This window comes from Apostichopus japonicus, chromosome 15, assembly GCF_037975245.1.
Source record: "Apostichopus japonicus isolate 1M-3 chromosome 15, ASM3797524v1, whole genome shotgun sequence".
NCBI lineage: Eukaryota > Metazoa > Echinodermata > Holothuroidea > Aspidochirotida > Stichopodidae > Apostichopus > Apostichopus japonicus.
In genome coordinates this window covers 4,604,662-4,621,706 of record NC_092575.1, presented here as the reverse complement: position 1 = coordinate 4,621,706, position 17,045 = coordinate 4,604,662, and the positions used below count along the sequence as shown (strand labels likewise).

General features: G+C 38.4%; 1 protein-coding gene across 2 annotated transcripts in view; it reads left to right on the top strand.

Moving 5' to 3' along the window:
* Window positions 1–17,045, top strand: part of LOC139980664 (synergin gamma-like) — a 122,211-nt gene that overhangs the window by 85,643 nt on the left and 19,523 nt on the right. The window lies entirely within an intron of this gene.

The following is a 17,045-nucleotide window of genomic DNA, read 5'->3' as shown; positions in this document are numbered from 1 at the left end:
GTAGCAGGTAGAAAAGCAAATAGACGACCAAGAGGGCACGCAAGTCACTTGGACCCCCTCTCTCCCCTCCCCGACTCTCCATCCCATTCAACAAGGATGAATACACATAAAATCCTATGCTTTCAAATATTTGATCCTAATGATAGCTCTAACCTACATATAGCTGCTTTCCCAGTTTCCCCCTCTAGCAACCCCCCCCCCCTTTTGCCCCACATGATGGTTCCACATATGGGTGGAGCCTGTAAAAGTTGGACAAGGTAATTTTCTACACTGTTGTATTTGAGATTAAGCAGTTCACCAATTTGGAATGACATCAAAACTTTGAAACGGTGAAAATAAGATGGTCAAAAATTAATATTAGACTGTTCATTAAATTCTCACACACATTTAGGGACCCTAATAGTAAAAAAAAAAAACCTTCTACATTACATTTAATATACATCACCTTAATCTATGCTGTTGGAAATGGTAAAAAAAATCTTTCTCAAACAATAGGAGAAAGCCATAACAGTGTACATCCCTATTTTCTCTCTAATATATCAAATTGTATGAATGTAGCACATGCAACAGCATATATTCTGATGAGGGCTTTCCAATCATCCCCACCCCTCATCCCCACTCAACTAGTGGAATGACATCAAAACATTATTTATACATAATATCACAATATTAGGGCGTTCTGGAGGTCTGACCCTGTATAGGGTACCTAATTCCATAGTAACCCACACCACTTGACATATGCAATGAGCTAGATAGAGTGATAGTGTACAAACTGTAATTTTCAGGACATATCAAACTTTACGTAGCAGGGAGAAAAGCAAATAGACGACCAATAGGGCAGCCAAGTCAACTGGACACCCCCCACCCCTCCCCAAACCTCCATCCCATTCAACAAGGATGAATACACATAAAATCCTATGCTTTCAAATATTTGATCCTAATGATAGCTCTAACCTACATATAGCTGCTTTCCCAGTTTCCCCCTCTAGCAACCCCCCTCCCTTTTTGCCCCACATGATGGTTCCACATATGGGTGGAGCCTGTAAAAGTTGGACGAGGTAATTTTCTACACTGATGTATTTGAGATTAAGCAGTTCACCAATTTGGAATGACATCAAAACTTTGAAACGGTGAAAATAAGATGGTCAAAAATTAATATTAGACTGTCCATTAAATTCTCACACACATTGGGACCATAATAGTACAAAAAAAAAACCTTTGACATTACATTTAATATACATCACCTTAATCTATGCTGTTGGAAATGGTAAAAAAAATCTTTCTCAAACAATAGGAGAAAGCCATAACAGTGTACATCCCTATTTTCTCTCTAATATATCAAATTGTATGAATGTAGCACATGCAATAGCATATATTCTGATTAGGGCTTTCCAATCATCCCCACCCCTCATTCCCACTCAACTAGTGGAATGACATCAAAACATTATTTATACATAATATCACAATGTTAGGGCGTTATGGAGGTCTGACCCTGTATACGGTACCTGATTCCATAGTGACCCACACCACTTGCCACATGCAATGAGCTAGATAGAGTGATAGTGTACAAACTGTAATTTTCAGGACATATCAAACTTTACGTAGCAGGTAGAAAAGCAAATAGACGACCAAGAGGGCACGCAAGTCACTTGGACCCCCCCCCCAACCCTCCTCGACCCTCCATCCCATTCAACAAGGATGAATACACATAAAATCCTATGCTTTCAAATATTTGATCCTAATGATAGCCCTAGAACCTACATATAGCTGCTTTCCCAGTTTCCCCCTCCAGCAATCCCCCCCCCCTTTTGCCCCACATGATGGTTCCACATATGGGTGGAGCCTGTAAAAGTTGGACAAGGCTATTTTCTACACTGATGTATTTGAGATTAAGCAGTTCATCAATTTGGAATGACAACAAAACTTTGAAATGGTGGAAATAAGATGGTCAAAAATTAATATTAGACTGTTCATTAAATTCTCACACACATTATGGGGACCCTAATAGTTGGGAAAAAAAAAAACATTCTACTTTACATTCAATATACATCACCTTAATCTATGCTGTTGGAAATGGTGAAAAAAAAATTTCTCAAACAATAGGAGAAAGCCATAACAGTGTACATCCCTATTTTCTCTATAATATATCAAATTGTATGAATGTAGCACATGCAACAGCATATATATTCTGATTAGGGCTTTCCAATCATCCCCACCCCTCATTCCCACTCAACTAGTGGAATGACATCAAAACATTATTTATACATAATATCACATTATTAGGGCGTTATGGAGGTCTGACCCTGTATACGGTACCTGATTCCATAGTAACCCACACCACTTGCCACATGCAATGATCTAAATAGAGTGATAGTGTACAAACTGTAATTTTCAGGACATATCAAACTTTACGTAGCAGGGAGAAAAGCAAATAGACGACCAATAGGGCAGCCAAGTCAATTGGACACCCCCCACCCCTCCCCGACCCTCCATCCCATTCAACAAGGATGAATACACATAAAATTCTATGCTTTCAAATATTTGATCCTAATGATAGCCCTAGAACCTACATATAGCTGCTTTCCCAGTTTCCCCCTCCAGCAACACCCCCCCCCTTTTGCCCCACATGATGGTTCCACATATGGGTGGAGCCTGTAAAAGTTGGACAAGGTTATTTTCTACACTGATGTATTTGAGATTAAGCAGTTCATCAATTTGGAATGACAACAAAACTTTGAAACGGTGGAAATAAGATGGTCAAAAATTAATATTAGACTGTTCATTAAATTTTCACACACATTGGGACCCTAATAGTAAAAAAAAAACCCTTTGACATTACATTTAATATACATCACCTTAATCTATGCTGTTGGAAATGGTAAAAAAAATCTTTCTCAAACAATAGGAGAAAGCCATAACAGTGTACATCCCTATTTTCTCTCTAATATATCAAATTGTATGAATGTAGCACATGCAACAGCATATATTCTGATTAGGGCTTTCCAATCATCCCCACCCCTCATTCCCACTCAACTAGTGGAATGACATCAAAACATTATTTATACATAATATCACAATATTAGGGCGTTATGGAGGTCTGACCCTGTATAGGGTACCTAATTCCATAGTAACCCACACCACTTGACATATGCAATGAGCTAGATAGAGTGATAGTGTACAAACTGTAATTTTCAGGACATATCAAACTTTACGTAGCAGGGAGAAAAGCAAATAGACGACCAAGAGGGCAGCCAAGTCAATTGGACCCCCCCTCCCCCCTCCCCGACCCTCCATCCCATTCAACAAGGATGAATACACATAAAATCCTATGCTTTCAAATATTTGATCCTAATGATAGCCCTAGAACATACATATAGCTGCATCCCAGTTTCCCCCTCCAGCAACACCCCCCCCTTTTGCCCCACATGATGGTTCCACATATGGGTGGAGCCTGTAAAAGTTGGACAAGGTTATTTTCTACACTGATGTATTTGAGATTAAGCAGTTCATCAATTTGGAATGACATCAAAACTTTGAAACGGTGAAAATAAGATGGTCAAAAACTAATATTAGACTGTTCATTAAATTCTCACACACATAATGGGGACCCTAATAGTAAAAAAAAAAAAAACCTTTGACATTACATTTACTATACATCACCTTAATCTATGCTGTTGGAAATGGTAAAAAAAATCTTTCTCAAACAATAGGAGAAAGCAATAACAGTGTACATCCCTATTTTCTCTATAATATATCAAATTGTATGAATGTAGCACATGCAACAGCATATATTCTGATTAGGGCTTTCCAATCATCCCCACCCCTCATTCCCACTCAACTAGTGGAATGACATCAAAACATTATTTATACATAATATCACAATATTAGGGCGTTATGGAGGTCTGACCCTGTATAGGGTACCTGATTCCATAGTAACCCACACCACTTGCCACATGCAATGAGCTAGATAGTGTGATAGTGTACAAACTGTAATTTTCAAGACATATCAAACTTTACGTAGCAGGTAGAAAAGCAAATAGACGACCAAGAGGGCACGCAAGTCACTTGGGCCCCCCCACCCCTCCCCGACCCTCCATCCCATTCAACAAGGATGAATACACATAAAATCCTATGCTTTCAAATATTTGATCCTAATGATAGCTCTAACCTACATATAGCTGCTTTCCCAGTTTCCCCCTCTAGCAACCCCCCCCCCTTTTGCCCCACATGATGGTTCCACATATGGGTGGAGCCTGTAAAAGTTGGACAAGGTAATTTTCTACACTGTTGTATTTGAGATTAAGCAGTTCACCAATTTGGAATGACATCAAAACTTTGAAACGGTGAAAATAAGATGGTCAAAAATTAATATTAGACTGTTCATTAAATTCTCACACACATTGGGACCCTAATAGTGAAAAAAAACCCTTTGACATTACATTTAATATACATCACCTTAATCTATGCTGTTGGAAATGGTGAAAAAAAATCTTTCTCAAACAATAGGAGAAAGCCATAACAGTGTACATCCCTATTTTCTCTCTAATATATCAAATTGTATGAATGTAGCACATGCAACAGCATATATTCTGATGAGGGCTTTCCAATCATCCCCACCCCTCATCCCCACTCAACTAGTGGAATGACATCAAAACATTATTTATACATAATATCACAATATTAGGGCGTTATGGAGGTCTGACCCTGTATTATGGTACCTAATTCCATAGTAACCCACACCACTTGACATATGCAATGAGCTAGATAGAGTGATAGTGTACAAACTGTAATTTTCAGGACATATCAAACTTTACGTAGCAGGGAGAAAAGCAAATAGACGACCAATAGGGCAGCCAAGTCAACTGGACACCCCCACCCCTCCCCAACCCTCCATCCCATTCAACAAGGATGAATACACATAAAATCCTATGCTTTCAAATATTTGATCCTAATGATAGCTCTAACCTACATATAGCTGCTTTCCCAGTTTCCCCCTCTAGCAACCCCCCTCCCTTTTTGCCCCACATGATGGTTCCACATATGGGTGGAGCCTGTAAAAGTTGGACGAGGTAATTTTCTACACTGATGTATTTGAGATTAAGCAGTTCACCAATTTGGAATGACATCAAAACTTTGAAACGGTGAAAATAAGATGGTCAAAAATTAATATTAGACTGTTCATTAAATTCTCACACACATTGGGACCATAATAGTACAAAAAAAAAACCCTTTGACATTGGATTTAATATACATCACCTTAATCTATGCTGTTGGAAATGGTAAAAAAAATCTTTCTCAAACAATAGGAGAAAGCCATAACAGTGTACATCCCTATTTTCTCTCTAATATATCAAATTGTATGAATGTAGCACATGCAATAGCATATATTCTGATTAGGGCTTTCCAATCATCCCCACCCCTCATTCCCACTCAACTAGTGGAATGACATCAAAACATTATTTATACATAATATCACAATGTTAGGGCGTTTTGGAGGTCTGACCCTGTATACGGTACCTGATTCCATAGTGACCCACACCACTTGCCACATGCAATGAGCTAGATAGAGTGATAGTGTACAAACTGTAATTTTCAGGACATATCAAACTTTACGTAGCAGGTAGAAAAGCAAATAGACGACCAAGAGGGCACGCAAGTCACTTGGACACCCCCCCCCAACCCTCCTCGACCCTCCATCCCATTCAACAAGGATGAATACACATAAAATCCTATGCTTTCAAATATTTGATCCTAATGATAGCCCTAGAACCTACATATAGCTGCTTTCCCAGTTTCCCCCTCCAGCAACACCCCCCCCCCCCTTTGCCCCACATGATGGTTCCACATATGGATGGAGCCTGTAAAAGTTGGACAAGGCTATTTTCTACACTGATGTATTTGAGATTAAGCAGTTCATCAATTTGGAATGACAACAAAACTTTGAAACGGTGGAAATAAGATGGTAAAAAATTAATATTAGACTGTTCATTAAATTCTCACACACATTATGGGGACCCTAATAGTTGGGAAAAAAAAAAACATTTTTTTTGAAATTTGTTGTTTGTTTGAATGTTTGAAAAATGTTTGAAAAAACAAACTTTACATTCAATATACATCACCTTAATCTATGCTGTTGGAAATGGTGAAAAAAAAAAATTTCTCAAACAATAGGAGAAAGCCATAACAGTGTACATCCCTATTTTCTCTATAATATATCAAATTGTATGAATGTAGCACATGCAACAGCATATATATTCTGATTAGGGCTTTCCAATCATCCCCACCCCTCATTCCCACTCAACTAGTGGAATGACATCAAAACATTATTTATACATAATATCACATTATTAGGGCGTTATGGAGGTCTGACCCTGTATACGGTACCTGATTCCATAGTAACCCACACCACTTGCCACATGCAATGATCTAAATAGAGTGATAGTGTACAAACTGTAATTTTCAAGACATATCAAACTTTACGTAGCAGGTAGAAAAGCAAATAGACGACCAATAGGGCACGCAAGTCACTTGGGCCCCCCCACCCCTCCCCGACCCTCCATCCCATTCAACAAGGATGAATACACATAAAATGCTTTCAAATATTTGATCCTAATGATAGCTCTAACCTACATATAGCTGCTTTCCCAGTTTCCCCCTCTAGCAACCCCCCCCCCCTTTTGCCCCACATGATGGTTCCACATATGGGTGGAGCCTGTAAAAGTTGGACAAGGTAATTTTCTACACTGTTGTATTTGAGATTAAGCAGTTCACCAATTTGGGATGGCATGGAAACCTTGAAATGGTGGAAATAAGATGGTCAAAAATTAATATTAGACTGTTCATTAAATTCTCACACACATTATGGGGACCCTAATAGTTGGAAAAAAATCCTTCTACTTTACATTTAATATACATCACCTTAATCTATGCTGTTGGAAATGGTAAAAAAATCTTTCTCAAACAATAGGAGAAAACCATAACAGCTGTGTACATCCCTATTTTCTCTCTAATATATCAAATTGTATGAATGCAGCACATGCAACAGCATATATATTCTGATTAGGGCTTTCCAATCATCCCCACCCCTCATTCCCACTCAACTAGTGGAATGACATCAAAACATTATTTATACATAATATCACAATGTAAGGGCGTTATGGAGGTCTGACCCTGTATACGGTACCTGATTCCAGAGTAACCCACACCACTTGCCACATGCAATGAGCTAGATAGTGTGATAGTGTACAAACTGTAATTTTCAAGACATATCAAACTTTACGTAGCAGGTAGAAAAGCAAATAGACGACCAAGAGGGCACGCAAGTCACTTGGACCCCCTCTCTCCCCTCCCCGACTCTCCATCCCATTCAACAAGGATGAATACACATAAAATCCTATGCTTTCAAATATTTGATCCTAATGATAGCTCTAACCTACATATAGCTGCTTTCCCAGTTTCCCCCTCTAGCAACCCCCCCCCTTTTGCCCCACATGATGGTTCCACATATGGGTGGAGCCTGTAAAAGTTGGACAAGGTAATTTTCTACACTGTTGTATTTGAGATTAAGCAGTTCACCAATTTGGAATGACATCAAAACTTTGAAACGGTGAAAATAAGATGGTCAAAAATTAATATTAGACTGTTCATTAAATTCTCACACACATTTAGGGACCCTAATAGTTGAAAAAAAAAACCTTCTACATTACATTTAATATACATCACCTTAATCTATGCTGTTGGAAATGGTAAAAAAAATCTTTCTCAAACAATAGGAGAAAGCCATAACAGTGTACATCCCTATTTTCTCTCTAATATATCAAATTGTATGAATGTAGCACATGCAACAGCATATATTCTGATGAGGGCTTTCCAATCATCCCCACCCCTCATCCCCACTCAACTAGTGGAATGACATCAAAACATTATTTATACATAATATCACAATATTAGGGCGTTATGGAGGTCTGACCCTGTATAGGGTACCTAATTCCATAGTAACCCACACCACTTGACATATGCAATGAGCTAGATAGAGTGATAGTGTACAAACTGTAATTTTCAGGACATATCAAACTTTACGTAGCAGGGAGAAAAGCAAATAGACGACCAATAGGGCAGCCAAGTCAACTGGACACCCCCCACCCCTCCCCAACCCTCCATCCCATTCAACAAGGATGAATACACATAAAATCCTATGCTTTCAAATATTTGATCTTAATGATAGCTCTAACCTACATATAGCTGCTTTCCCAGTTTCCCCCTCTAGCAACCCCCCTCCCTTTTTGCCCCACATGATGGTTCCACATATGGGTGGAGCCTGTAAAAGTTGGACGAGGTAATTTTCTACACTGATGTATTTGAGATTAAGCAGTTCACCAATTTGGAATGACATCAAAACTTTGAAACGGTGAAAATAAGATGGTCAAAAATTAATATTAGACTGTTCATTAAATTCTCACACACATTATGGGGACCCTAATAGTAAAAAAAAAAAAACCTTTGACATTACATTTAATATACATCACCTTAATCTATGCTGTTGCAAATGGTAAAAAAAATCTTTCTCAAACAATAGGAGAAAGCCATAACAGTGTACATCCCTATTTTCTCTCTAATATATCAAATTGTATGAATGTAGCACATGCAATAGCATATATTCTGATAAGGGCTTTCCAATCATCCCCACCCCTCATTCCCACTCAACTAGTGGAATGACATCAAAACATTATTTATACATAATATCACAATATTAGGGCGTTATGGAGGTCTGACCCTGTATACGGTACCTGATTCCATAGTGACCCACACCACTTGCCACATGCAATGAGCTAGATAGAGTGATAGTGTACAAACTGTAATTTTCAGGACATATCAAACTTTACGTAGCAGGTAGAAAAGCAAATAGACGACCAAGAGGGCACGCAAGTCACTTGGACCCCCCCCCCAACCCTCCTCGACCCTCCATCCCATTCAACAAGGATGAATACACATAAAATCCTATGCTTTCAAATATTTGATCCTAATGATAGCCCTAGAACCTACATATAGCTGCTTTCCCAGTTTCCCCCTCCAGCAATCCCCCCCCCCTTTTGCCCCACATGATGGTTCCACATATGGGTGGAGCCTGTAAAAGTTGGACAAGGCTATTTTCTACACTGATGTATTTGAGATTAAGCAGTTCATCAATTTGGAATGACAACAAAACTTTGAAACGGTGGAAATAAGATGGTCAAAAATTAATATTAGACTGTTCATTAAATTCTCACACACATTATGGGGACCCTAATAGTTGGGAAAAAAAAAAACATTCTACTTTACATTCAATATACATCACCTTAATCTATGCTGTTGGAAATGGTGAAAAAAAAATTTCTCAAACAATAGGAGAAAGCCATAACAGTGTACATCCCTATTTTCTCTACAATATATCAAATTGTATGAATGTAGCACATGCAACAGCATATATTCTGATTAGGGCTTTCCAATCATCCCCACCCCTCATTCCCACTCAACTAGTGGAATGACATCAAAACATTATTTATACATAATATCACATTATTAGGGCGTTATTGAGGTCTGACCCTGTATACGGTACCTGATTCCAGAGTAACCCACACCACTTGCCACATGCAATGATCTAAATAGAGTGATAGTGTACAAACTGTAATTTTCAAGACATATCAAACTTTACGTAGCAGGTAGAAAAGCAAATAGACGACCAAGAAGGCACGCAAGTCACTTGGGCCCCCCCCACCCCTCCCCGACCCTCCATCCCATTCAACAAGGATGAATACACATAAAATCCTATGCTTTCAAATATTTGATCCTAATGATAGCTCTAACCTACATATAGCTGCTTTCCCAGTTTCCCCCTCTAGCAACCCCCCCCCCCCTTTTGCCCCACATGATGGTTCCACATATGGGTGGAGCCTGTAAAAGTTGGACAAGGTAATTTTCTACACTGTTGTATTTGAGATTAAGCAGTTCACCAATTTGGGATGGCATGGAAACCTTGAAATGGTGGAAATAAGATGGTCAAAAATTAATATTAGACTGTTCATTAAATTCTCACACACATTATGGGGACCCTAATAGTTGGAAAAAAAACCTTCTACTTTACATTTAATATACATCACCTTAATCTATGCTGTTGGAAATGGTAAAAAAATCTTTCTCAAACAATAGGAGAGAGCCACAGCTGTGTACATCCCTATTTTCTCTCTAATATATCAAATTGTATGAATGTAGCACATGCAATAGCATATATTCTGATTAGGGCTTTCCAATCATCCCCACCCCTCATTCCCACTCAACTAGTGGAATGACATCAAAACATTATTTATACATAATATCACAATATTAGGGCGTTATGGAGGTCTGACCCTGTATAGGGTACCTAATTCCATAGTAACCCACACCACTTGACATATGCAATGAGCTAGATAGAGTGATAGTGTACAAACTGTAATTTTCAGGACATATCAAACTTTACGTAGCAGGGAGAAAAGCAAATAGACGACCAAGAGGGCAGCCAAGTCAATTGGACCCCCCCACCCCTCCCCGACCCTCCATCCCATTCAACAAGGATGAATACACATAAAATCCTATGCTTTCAAATATTTGATCCTAATGATAGCCCTAGAACATACATATAGCTGCTTTCCCAGTTTCCCCCTCCAGCAATCCCCCCCCCTTTTGCCCCACATGATGGTTCCACATATGGGTGGAGCCTGTAAAAGTTGGACAAGGCTATTTTCTACACTGGTGTATTTGAGATTAAGCAGTTCATCAATTTGGAATGACAACAAAACTTTGAAACGGTGGAAATAAGATGGTCAAAAATTAATATTAGACTGTTCATTAAATTCTCACACACATTATGGGGACCCTAATAGTTGGAAAAAAAACCCTTTGACATTACTTTTAATATACATCACCTTAATCTATGCTGTTGGAAATGGTGAAAAAAAAAATCTCAAACAATAGGAGAAAGCCATATCAGTGTACATCCCTATTTTCTCTCTAATATATCAAATTGTATGAATACAGCACATGCAACAGCATATATATTCTGATTAGGGCTTTCCAGTCATCCCCACCCCTCATTCCCACTCAACTAGTGGAATGACATCAAAACATTATTTATACATAATATCACATTATTAGGGCGTTATGGAGGTCTGACCCTGTATAGGGTACCTGATTCCATAGTAACCCACACCACTTGCCACATGCAATGATCTAAATAGAGTGATAGTGTTCAAACTGTAATTTTCAAGACATATCAAACTTTACGTAGCAGGGAGAAAAGCAAATAGACGACCAAGAGGGCACGCAAGTCAATTGGACCCCCCACCAACCCCTCCCCGACCCTCCATCCCGTTCAACAAGGATGAATACACATAAAATCCTATGCTTTCAAATATTTGATCCTAATGATAGCTCTCACCTACATATAGCTGCTTTCCCAGTTTCCCCCTCCAGCAACCCCCCCCCCCCCCCCTTTTGCCCTACATGATGGTTCCACATGTGGGTGGAGCCTGTAAAAGTTGGACAAGGAAATTTTATACACTGATGTATTTGAGATTAAGCAGTTCACCAATTTGGAATGACATCAAAACTTTGAAACGGTGAAAATAAGATGGTCAAAAATTAATATTAGACTGTTCATTAAATTCTCACACACATTTGGACCCTAATAGTTGAAAAAAAAAACCTTTGACATTACATTTAATATACATCACCTTAATCTATGCTGTTGGAAATGGTAAAATAAATCTTTCTCAAACAATAGGAAAAAGCCATAACAGTGTACATCCCTATTTTCTCTATAATATATCAAATTGTATGAATGTAGCACATGCAACAGCATATATTCTGATTAGGGCTTTCCAATCATCCCCACCCCTCATTTCCGCTCAATTAGTGGAATGACATCAAAACATTATTTATACATAATATCACAATATTAGGACGTTATGGCGGTCTGACCCTGTATACGGTACCTGATTCCATAGTAACCCGCACCACTTGCCACATGCAATGAGCTAGATAGTGTGATAGTGTTCAAACTGTAATTTTCAAGACATATCAAACTTTACGTAGCACGGAGAAAAGCAAATAGACGACCAAGAGGGCAGCCAAGTCAATTGGACCCCCCCACCCCTCCCCGACCCTCCATCCCATTCAACAAAGATGAATACACATAAAATCCTATGCTTTGAAATATTTGATCCTAATGATAGCTCTAACCTACATATAGCTGCTTTCCCAGTTTCCCCCTCCAGCAACCCCCCCCCCCAACTTCTGCCCCACATGATGGTTCCACATATGGGTGGACCCTGTAAAAGTTGGACAAGGTAATTTTCTACACTGATGTATTTGAGATTAAGCAGTTCACCAATTTGGAATGACATCAAAACTTTGAAACGGTGAAAATAAGGTGGTCAAAAATTAATATTAGACTGTTCATTAAATTCTCACACACATTTAGGGACCCTAATAGTTGAAAAAAAAAACCTTCTACATTACATTTAATATACATCACCTTAATCTATGCTGTTGGAAATGGTAAAAAAAATTCTTTCTCGAACAATAGGAGAAAGCCATAACAGTGTACATCCCTATTTTCTCTATAATATATCAGATTGTATGACTTTTGTACACTGTCGTGCTGGAGATGGTTGGGAAAGTGACATAGGAGCCCTATTTAGACCATTTTATGTAGCAAATGCTACATTTCTGTATATGTCTTTGAAACTACAGATTGTACACTGTTTTGAAGTTCATTGCATGGGGCAGGTGGAATGGGCCCATGGGGAATCAAGTACTTCATACTTTGAGTACTTTATTCAGGGTTTGACATTTCATAATGGCCTAATATTCCAATGTTATGTCTATTTAATGCTTTGATGTCATTCCACTTGTTGATTGGAAATGGGGGATAAGGTGACTTGACCACCCAATTAAGCTATATGCTGTTGCATATGCTAGATCTATAAAGTTTGGCATGCCTTGGAAAGTACACTACCTTTTAACCTTTTCCCCTATTCTTTGTCAATTATTTTATCATATTCTCACATAGATATTGTTTTTCTGCTCTCTTACAGACAAGGGCTGGCTGGCTGGCACAGTACTATCATATAAATGCTCAAGTTGGTATATCAAGGCTGCTTGGTTCCATATTATATAATGTTGTGTTGGGACCTCCGGATATGCAATAAACATGTTCTTGGATTTTGTCAGCTGGGTTGGTTTCAAGCAAACAATTCTTGCATAGTGGATATGTCAGCACTATAGCAACAGATCATACTGATTGGTGAAGTTCAGCTCTATGCACAATATTCATTTCAGAGAATCTTTGTTTCTTGTGTTCAGTTCTTTGATTATCATACATTTTGGAGACCATTGAGCACATTGTATTATATCACCATGCATTGATCTTGATATTATATTGATGAGTTATTTATTAAACTGAGATGGTATGTGTTTGAGGAGTTTTAATACTAAAGAATATATTATGATGCAAGAGAAAGGCATAATTAGAAAATTTACAAAACATTTGTGAACATCATGCTTTGTCAATGTGACAGGAAGATTAGCTATGATGAAATATAATATATACCATACCATATTATACCAGTGAAAATTATACTTTTTTAAAGATAAAGTGATGTACTGTTGATATTTGTCTTGAAACAGTTCCATATGTATGGACAAATCTGTTGCAATGTAGATACATAGGATGCATCATATGACAAGAATTGAATAAAATTCTACTCTACTCTACTTCCTCTACAATATCTGTAATATCCTCTCTATGTTTCCACACAGTTGTATAAAAGTTCTTCTTTGGGTTTTTTTTTGTGCTACTATTTTACAGGGCACGAAGGGTGTTGTTTTGGCTGTGTTTTTTCCAAGGAGGAAGGTGGATTACCCCCCTCCCCCCTGGTTCCCCACCTTCACCTTATGCTGAAATTATCCCCCTATTTTGAATCAAATTGAGTCAAGTGGTGATGCCAACCAACATGGAGTGTTTGAACAGCAGCTTGGTTTTGAACTGTTATTTAGGTAAACAGTTCAATTAAATGTTTCCTGTGTGGGAGAGGACAAAGGTGCCCACTTAAGGCTTTAAAAAGTTGGCCAGTATTGTTATCCTATATTTACCATTGCATTCTTTCAAAATTGCATGGAATTAAAATTTGAGGGATGTATCAGGAAATAAGTTCCATATGCAACAAACCAATATATGGCATCCTTCCATGACAATTGTGAAATGCCAGATATCTTGTTCAATCATTATGCCTCCTCCTCCTCCACTCCCCCCCCCTTCCTCCACCCCAGAAATTACTACCAATAACACTATGGAATATAATTACATTGGTAATGATTGAAATTATGTGGCTTGAAGTGTTTTTTTTTTCATTTTTCGATATCAACCTTTCTGCAAAAACTATAATGTGTCCCTAACGATCATTATTTGAAGTAACACACTGTTTTCCCCATCATACCCCCTTCGGCATCCCAGGAATGGATAATAAGCACACTTCGATCATGAACAGTTAGAAGTAGTGCTTCTCAAATGATATCCAGCTGATACCAGTTTCAAACAAGTCTGTGGCCAACTCACTTGTCATGTGTGAAGTAATTTTTTCCCTTATCACCCCCCCCCCCTTCCCCTTCCCCATGATATACTGACAATGGAACAGAAGCATGCTACATTGATTATGATTGAAATAACAAACTTCCAGTGAGGTCCCCATAAACCAATTCAGTGTGTGTTAAGTCAGTAGTGAGTCCCCACAAGTAATGTGGAATGTCTTGTATAGTAACACTATAACAAAAGTAAATAAAAACATAAATAATCCCTAACTTAATTTTGGATGGAAAGGTCATTACAAATTCAAAGTTTGAAGCCTCTGTGATCATTGTAACTAACGGTCCCCATAATGATAGCCAAAAGGTTGAGTCCCCGTAAACCACCTTACGCCTGTATGTGTGTGTGTATGTGTGTGTGTGTGTGTGTGTGTGTGTGTGTGTGTATGTGACGCTTGGCTTGTGTACACGATATCTCAATAAGGAAATGATGTATCATGATCAAACTTGGTGAGTGGATAGCCCATAGTAAGAGGAAGATCCCTATTGTTTTTGGTGCCCGCAAAGGTCACCAAAGGTCAGTTAGATGCCAAAAACCAATATATTAAAAACAGCAATAACTCCCATTGACAGGGTCCGACATGGTTGATATTTTGGGAGTAGTTGTGAATGGGGTAAGGCATCGTTTCCAAACATAACGGTAATGTGATCCGAGGTCAACAAAGGTCAATTAATGATAAAAAACTAGTATTTTTGCGATAACTTGAGAACGAAATGTCCGTTAGGGTTGGGAGTTGCTTCAATGTAATCCAATTGTCGACCCGCACCTGGGTGACCCTTGACCTCAATTTGACCTTTGGTGACCTTTACGTGTTTTTGGGGATTTTTACAGTTTTGATGCTATTTTCAGATGTCAAAGGTACCTTCTGAACATAAATGTCAATAGGTTGACCCCGTGTGACCTTTATGTGCGAAGTTATATGGGGTCAAAGTTTTTCGGTCGGAGTTAGGATGGTTGTACAGACTTGTCGTTTTGTTTTTTGGAATCAGGAGGTTGAACTACATCTGAAACCAAGGTCAAAAGGTCAAAGGTCACATTAGAAAAAATGTGCTTATTTTGGGAGGAAACGAGCAAAAAAGAAAATGTTTGGTTTTGATGCTAGATTTGGATACCAAAGGTACCTTCCGATCAAAAATGTCAATGGGTTGACACCCGTGTGACCTTCGTGTGCGAAGTTATACAAGGTCAAAGTTAATTTTCAGACATTTAATGCAATAACTCCCAGTTCCAAGGTGTGACGTGGTTGATATTTTTGGACAAGTTGCAAATGGTATAGGGGAATATTTTCAAACTTAACGGTCATGTGATCCGAGGTCACCAAAGGTCAATTAATGTCAAAAAACTAGTATTTTGGGGGTAGAAAATGGGCAAAGAAAAGAATGTTTGATTTTGTATAGTTTGATGCTCTAATTTAGTTCTCATCAATCAAAAATGTCAATAAGTTGACCCAAGGTGACCTTTGTCTGTTAAGTTATATGAGGTCAAAGTTAATTTTCAGACATTTAGTGTAATAACTCCCAGTGCCAAGGTGTTACACAGTTGATATTTTGAGACAAGTTGCAAATGGTATAGGGGAATATCTTCAAACTTAACGGTCACGTGATCCGAGGTCACCAAAGGTCAATTAATGATAAAAAACTAGTATTTTTGGGATAACTTGAGAACAAATTGTCCGTTAGGGTTGGGAGTTGCTTCAATGTAATCCAATTGTCGACCCGCATCTGGGTGACCCTTGACCTCAATTTGACCTCTGGTGACCTCTGGTGACCTTTTTAGTGTTTTAGGGATTTTTACAGTTTTGATGCTATTTTCAGATGTCAAAGGTACCTTCTGATCATAAATGTCAATGGGTTGACCCCCGTGTGACCTTCGTGTGCGAAGTTATATGAGGTCAAAGTTAATTTTCAGACATTTAATGCAATAAATCCCAGTTCCAAGGTGTGACAAGGTTGATATTTTTGGAGTAGTTGCAAATGGTATAGGGGAATATTTTCAAACTTAACGGTCATGTGATACAAGGTCACCAAAGGTCAATTAATGGTAAAAAACTAGTATTTTTGCGACAACTTGAGAACAAATTGTCCGTTAGGGTTGGGAGTTGCTTCAATGTAATCCAATTGTCGACCCGCATCTGGTTGACCCTTGACCTCAATTTGACCTCTGGTGACCTTTTCGTGTTTTGTGGATTTTTACAGTTTCGATGCTATTTTCAGTTTTTAAATGTACCTTCTGATCATAAATGTCAATGGGTTGACCCCCATTTGACCTTGGTGTGCGAAGTTATTGGAGGTCAAAGTTAATTTTCACACATTTAATGCAATAACTCCCAGTGCCAAGGTGTGACAAGGTTGATTTTTTTGGACAAGTTGCAAATGGTATAGGGGAATAT